Source organism: Cavia porcellus, unplaced genomic scaffold, assembly GCF_034190915.1.
Source record: "Cavia porcellus strain 051 isolate PalLab524CR breed Dunkin Hartley unplaced genomic scaffold, mCavPor4.1 scaffold_61, whole genome shotgun sequence".
Taxonomy (NCBI): Eukaryota; Metazoa; Chordata; class Mammalia; order Rodentia; family Caviidae; genus Cavia; species Cavia porcellus.
In genome coordinates this window covers 112,182-119,496 of record NW_026947544.1, presented here as the reverse complement: position 1 = coordinate 119,496, position 7,315 = coordinate 112,182, and positions in this window count along the sequence as shown.

Genomic DNA, 7,315 nt, shown 5'->3' with positions numbered 1-7,315 from the left:
TGCTCTACCATTACAATACCAAGGATTACTCATAAATGCTCACAAACTTCATTCCTCTTGTGCTATGTTTCCTAATTCTCAAAATCTCATTGTGTAATACATTTTTCTGCAAAGACAGACGTTTCATTGAAGTTTTCCGATTATATTTAGCATTGCCAATTTCTGAAAATGTATGGTTAGCTTACTTTCTCCAGTGAGACAGACTTGCCAGTTTACTTATATTTCCACCATGATCACTGCCTGTGTATCTCTAAAAATATTTTTCTCTTCCTGGCCACAGGTCCAAAGCATAGCAACAGATGAATTCCTGAAACAGAATAGATAGGAAAAAAAGAGTCTCTAAATGCAATACTAATTTGTCTTTGTATCATCCAGAGAAGCTAAACCTTAGGGTGCCATGTAGACTTGGCTATAGAAGCAGATTGTTAGCATGAAGACCCTTTTTTTATCAGGAAACTTCTTGAGCAATGTTGGAAAGTCAAGTTTGACAAACTAGCTGGCAAAGTGGAGAACAGATGCAAACATTTGCATGTTGAGATGGGGACTTGAGAGGCAGGAGAGCCTATGGTTTGAAGTTCCAAAGTAAATCCAAAGTCAGAATACATCACTGCTCCATTTAGAGAGTACTTTGATATTGTGATCTCTTCAAATTCTTTTGTTTATATTTTCAGTATGGTATGATTTTCAGTGTATAACACTCAGGAGACTCCCTTCAAAATCTAGGATTTGAGGTCCTATTGTACCCAGCTATTCCACTTCTAGGTAGATTCCCAGAAGAACTGAAAACATACCACATTGATTTATGTGCACCTGTGTTTATGGCAGCACAATTTATAATAGCTAGATCTTGGAAACAACCTAAGTATCCATCAACTGAGGAATGGATAAAAAAGTAGTATTTTTTTACAATAAAGTACTACTCAGCTATAAAGAATGATCACATTGCTATATTTATAAATACATGCACACATCTTGATACTCATAAGTGAAATAAATCAAACTCACATGTATTAATACCATATAGTTCTCCTAGTGTAAGAAATGGTTGAGTACATAAGCGTTTATGATAATCAAGATTCCTCAATTCATTGCATTGAAGCCTTACAATGTTTTCATTTATTAGTTGGAATAGTTTTACACTGGTTTGTTTGATTTTATTATCTGTGATAGTATGAACAGCTACTTTGAAGAAAGCAAGACCTTAGAATAATCAGTGCTGATTTAATATCATCTTACTCTGAAGTCCCACTATGTTTTTGTCCTTCTGTTTCCTTTGGTTCTATCATGCTATATTTTATTGGATATTATTATGTGTGGTAGTATAAACAAATTTTCTATGGAAAATGAGATAATATAGTAGCTATTATTCATTCTCTGTTATTTGTTTCTGAAAGCCCTGTAATGCTTTCATACTCTTGAATGATTTTATACTGTTTTGTTATGTTTGATACTATCGTATATGAAGTTGAGCTCAACTATTTCAAAGAAAGAGACATTATGGTAGTAACTATTAATTGTAGGTTGTCTTGTGGTAAAATGCTGTATTGCTTCCATTGTTCTGTTCTGATTGGCTTTGTTATGTCCTCTTGGTCTTAATCTCTTTAAGATTAAAAATAAAAAACAAACCGAAAAAACTCACAATGTGTGAATGGGATGCCAGAGCCAGTTGAATTCGCAGCCAAAGTCTATAGAAACTTTTAAGGAAAATCCAACACCCATCCTCCTCAGACTCCTAAAAGAAACTCTGATGGCAAGAGTACACCCAAAATCATTCTTGAAGGTTAACATTTTCATGACTTCTAAAATAAACAGTAAAGTACTACCAGTAAAATGGCCTAGTGAATATAGCTGCAAATATTCTTACGAAGATCATGACAAAAATATTTCAAGAGCATTCTGTATGTGTTTAAGTGTGCAAGAAAGATAACCATATGACTGTTTTGCATAGTGTATCAAACAAATATTTTGTACTGTCATTGTTTGATTTTCCACATTTTATGCTTTGATTTTGTAACTTATACTATTTCTAATATAACAATATGTTATTTATCAACTAGTGATTTCTTATATTACATTTTTTGGATTCTGCATTATTTCTACCATTTTTCTGCTATGCTTTTTTCTCTAAAGAACAATAATAGCAATAATAGTCATAGTAATAGTAATAATAATAATAAATACCACCACCACAACAATAAAAATACTTTTGTGTTACTTGACCAAGCAGATTTCACTGAAGGCCTGAAATATGGGGTGATAAAAGCAAATCAATTTAAGTAAAAGCAAATCAACAAAAACAAAAGCCAAAATTGTGTGATCATGTTAGTAGACACAGACAAAGCCATGGACAATATCCAAAATGCGCTCATGTTCAAGCACTTCAAAGGGGATATTTTAAAATATATTATCTTAACTGTAAAATACACATGGATGATCAACTTACTGACAACAGCATGTTCCATGGATAAAGCTGAAAGTGCTGTTACATTAGGAAGAAAGCCTGTTTACAATCATAGTCCTTTTTTTGTCACTATTGTTTATTGCAGACATTTAAAACTTAACTGGATCCATTAGGTAAGAGAAATAAAATGAGAGGATATATATCAGAAAGTATTAAGTCAAAGTATCATTATTTCCAGGTAACATGATTCTTTACTTACATGATCTCAAAATAACTGGTAATCTCTGCAAGTTAGTAACAAATTAGGAGTGTAGAGATTCAGCTCAGTGTCTTAAGGGTTTGTCTTATGGTAAGCATAAGCTAATGATTTCAAACCCTGGTTGCAAAAAAAAAAAAACCACACGGAAACTAGAATAAAATCTGCAATGTAGCAAAAATGCAAAATAACAGATAAAACCAATAAAATCTGCACACTAAAAATGAACTTGCCAAAAATTAATTTAGAAAAACAAATTCAGACAGAGTAACATTAAAAATAGATATTGATGGATGAAAATAACAAATTAGGAGAAAAAGTTATGTTCTGAAAGTATTATAAAAAAATGGTATGAGGATCAAAAAATGGAGAAATATTCCTTGTCTCTGGAGAACAAAATCAACACAACACAGGCATACCTGCAAACCTTATGGATAGATTCAATGCACTCTCCATAAAAATCAAACTACCAAGGGCATTTCTGGCAGCCCTAGGGAAAAATCCATCAATGAAATAACATCTCATATGAAATAAGAATCCAAGACTAGCAAATGTTGCTTTGTGTAAAATACACAAAAGAAGTGATCACAAACTCAGGCTTGAAGTAATATTGTAAAATTTGGTGCTCAAAACAGTACAATCCTGGCACAAGACAGACACAGATTAATGTTATTCAATAGAAAATAGAGGAAAAAATTACACAGATATATCATCTCTGTCAAAGGGCACAAAACCATATACTGGATAAAATATAGCTTCTTTAGTAAACAGTGCTAGGAAAAATGGTTATTTATATGCAGAATATTCAGCCATGATTATTTATCTCATCATATTTTAGGGTAAAGTGAATTAGAAATGTATTACAGGCCTAAATATGAAAACAGAAATATTAAATTTGCTGGACGATAACATAGGAAAAACTCTTGAAGACACAGGTGTGGGTTAGGGCATCTTCCAAAGAACCCAAATGGTGCAAGAAATAATACCAAGCAAATAGGATCACATCAAATTAAACAATTTCTGACCAATAAAAGCTTAATTTATTAACTGAATGAAAGGCAGCTTGTAGCATGGAAAAATATTGTCTCTCCAAAAGAATAACATTTACAATATGTAAAGAACTAAAAAATAAATATACTCCCCAAAATAAATTGACAACATCAGAAAATGGGTAAATAAAATGAATAAAAAATATTCAGGAAAATACATATCACTAATAAATATGTGGGAAAATATTCAATATGACTGACCACAGGACAAATGCAAATTAAAACTCTTTGAGATATCACCCTATTTCAGCAGAAATGACTGCAGTCTTGAAACCTAACAAAATATTTGCCTCTTTCATTGAATGTATGATTCACATTGTATTAATTATTACATAAAGGGTAAATATGCAAATTTGATTAATTCTTATTGTCCTCTCATATTTTATGAATTTGTAATTTTTGTAAAATACAATATATGAGAATGGCTTTCTATTTTCAGTCAAATCGCAATGAAACAATTATTGGTGTTTAGAATTTTAATGGAATTTATTAACAGTATTCTAGATTTTTGCAATGCTAATATATATGAAATAATGATATTTTAATTTTATTTTCACTAATGAGGTGTGTGTAGATTAGCTTTTATGCTATTATTTGCCATATGTATAGCTTTTTGTAAAGGGTCTGCCAATGTATTTATTCTATTTTTAATCAGGTTGTTGGGCATTGTGTTGGATTTTGATAGTTCTTTTCATATTTTGAAAACATTTCAATTGGTTTTATTATTTTTGTTTGCTACACTCTAAGTCTTTAAAATATTACATATAATAACTTACGGTGTACAAACTGCCATTAGTGGTTAGGAGTACAATGCAGAATAGTTAAATCAACCTAATTTTCATGGCAGTGCCTCAAATTGATACAATATTTAGTGATGAGCACAGGGGAAACCTAGCCATCTAGTAATTATGAAATGTGTCATAATCTATATACATCTTGGTGTGCAAAACAGTATAAATGCCAGCATAAAATATAAGAGAATCTTATTCCTCCTGCACAGGATCTCATACACCATCTTGGTAATATCTGGCAACATCCCTCCCCTTTTTCTTCAGTAAGTTCAACTGTTGAGCATAAAATATAAATCAGAATGTGTTACTGTTTACTTCCTGTGTTGTCTTTCTTTAAATTTTACCATACAATTTGATTTGTAAGTGATCAAAGTTTGTGTTCTGAACAACTTTTTATTATGCATGTATGATGCATTTTCCTTTGTATAAAAATTCTTCTTATGGACTATATCTACATGTTTCAATTCTATACCCACGAATAGGGTAAGATTTTTGGATGAGAAATGAGGAAATGATCATACAGAAATAATGCAGTCAGATGGATAAATCAATACCAGTAATAACTCTCTGTGAATGGTTTTAAATCATCAATAAAAATGTTTTCATTCATTCACTGGAGTGGTTTTATTCACGCTGTTTGATTTTATTGTCTGTGATGGTATGAACAACTATTTTGAAGAAAACAAGACATCATAATAGCTATTTGCTGATCTAATGTCATCTTGTTTTGAAGTTCCATCAAGCTTTTGTTCTTCTGTCACCATCAGTTTTATCATGTTGTATCTTATTGGAATTTATTATATGATAGTACAAACAAAATTTTTTATAGTTGAGATAATATAGAAACCAGTGTTCATTTTCTGTTTGTTGGTTCTAAATATGCTCTAATACTTTCATTCTCTTGAATGGATTTACACTCTCTTCATATGTTTGATGCTATAGTATATGAAAATATACTCAAATATTTCAAGGAAAGGGACACTATGGTAACTACTGTTATGTTGGCTTATCTTGTGGTGAGACACTAGGTTTGTTAAATTGTTCTGTTCTGACCTGCGCTGCTGAGTTGTTACATGCTCTTTTATCTCAATCTTTTTATTTATTTATTTTTATTTTTTAATTAATGGAATGAATAAATAAATAATTAGCAGGATATATTATGATAACCATTTTGATTTCTTATTAACTTGATGTGAAGCACTGTATTGCTCTCACCATCTTGTTTTAATTGCCTTGATTCTGTTTTGTTTGATAGTATCATTTGAGGGTGTAGGTAACTGCTTTGAAGACAATATGATTCATTGCGATGCTCATTGTGGTTTGAGTATTATCTTCTTTGAAGTCCTGTAATGTCTCCAATGTTTAGGTTTTATTGGTTTTTTTCCATACTATTTTGTTCAATTTTATTTCACCTGATCATATAGGAAATTATTTTTAAGATACCAAGAGGCATTATGGTAACCACTGTTGATAACCTTGTATTCTGTTTTTACATCATGTTCTGTGTCCATCCTTTTGTTTTGACTTATTCTGTTTTGTTTTGTCACATTTGGTTTTATTCTCTTCCAAAAAAAAAATAATAATAAGAACTGTGGAAGAAATAAAACCAAAAATATGTAATTGTTATTGTAAAAAAGAGAGGGAAAAAAGTGCTCTAAAATATATAACTTCATGTATATTTAACTGGATAAGATAGATGACCGTATTACTAAGTTTTTGTTGGGTCACTGAACAGAACTGTTCACAGTCTCACTGTTTTAATGTCCATTTTGTATGCTTTAATTTTGTAACCTGAACAACTATTTCTGAGATGACAATATGCAATCTATTAACTAGTAATTACTTACTGTTTATTTTTTTGAAATTCTGCATTACAGAATTCCATCTGTGTTTTTTTTTCTCTTTAAATGAAATGTTAAAAAAATACTCAGGATGGCTGAGTGAGTGAAGAAAAATCTTAGTGAAAAAATAGATCAAGAAAAGCACCCAAATGATCAGCAGCATACCAAAAATGCATTTAATTAACAAAGTATTTGGCAGATTAAAAATTATAAATGGGTAGCCATATTTCATTGAATGGAAACCTGGAATGAAGCATGAAGGGATATCTGAAATTCATCAGTCTGTTTCACACCAGAACTGATGAGAAAACACAACAAAGATCACCGCATATTAGCTAATGAGCAATATGGCCATTAATAACAGCAAATACAAATTTAGCATGTCAAATGCCACATGTCAAACTTCATAAAACAAACACTTTGGTACATGAAAATTAGAGAAGAAAATATTCGATGGCAATGGAATACTTCATAATCTACTGTCACACACAGCAGATAATCTAGATGAAGAAACAGCAAAGTTTACAAAATGAAACAAACTTTTGAACAAAGAACTTTATAAATATACATACTTTTCCATCCAAGAAGAGAAATACATTATTTTGAGCATCAAATAAAAAATTATCCAAAACAAACTAACAGTATCCCATAAAATATGCATAACTAAAAGCACTGAAATGCCCTCTTGCTGGCCATTAGGTCAGATCAAAGTGCAAAAAAACTGGAAATCAAAGGCAAAGGAATTCATATAACCTATGCTGACTTACAGGAACCTATCAAAAATATCTTGAAAATAAGGGAGTCTCTCCTAGTGTAGAAAATGGTAAAAGTACATAAGATTTTATAGTAATCATGATTCCCCATTAGATTGCTTTGAAACCTTATAATGTTTCCATTCATTAGTTGGGATGGTTTTATTCTGTTTTGTTTGCTCTTATTATGTATGATGGTACAAACAACTATTTTGAAGAAAACAA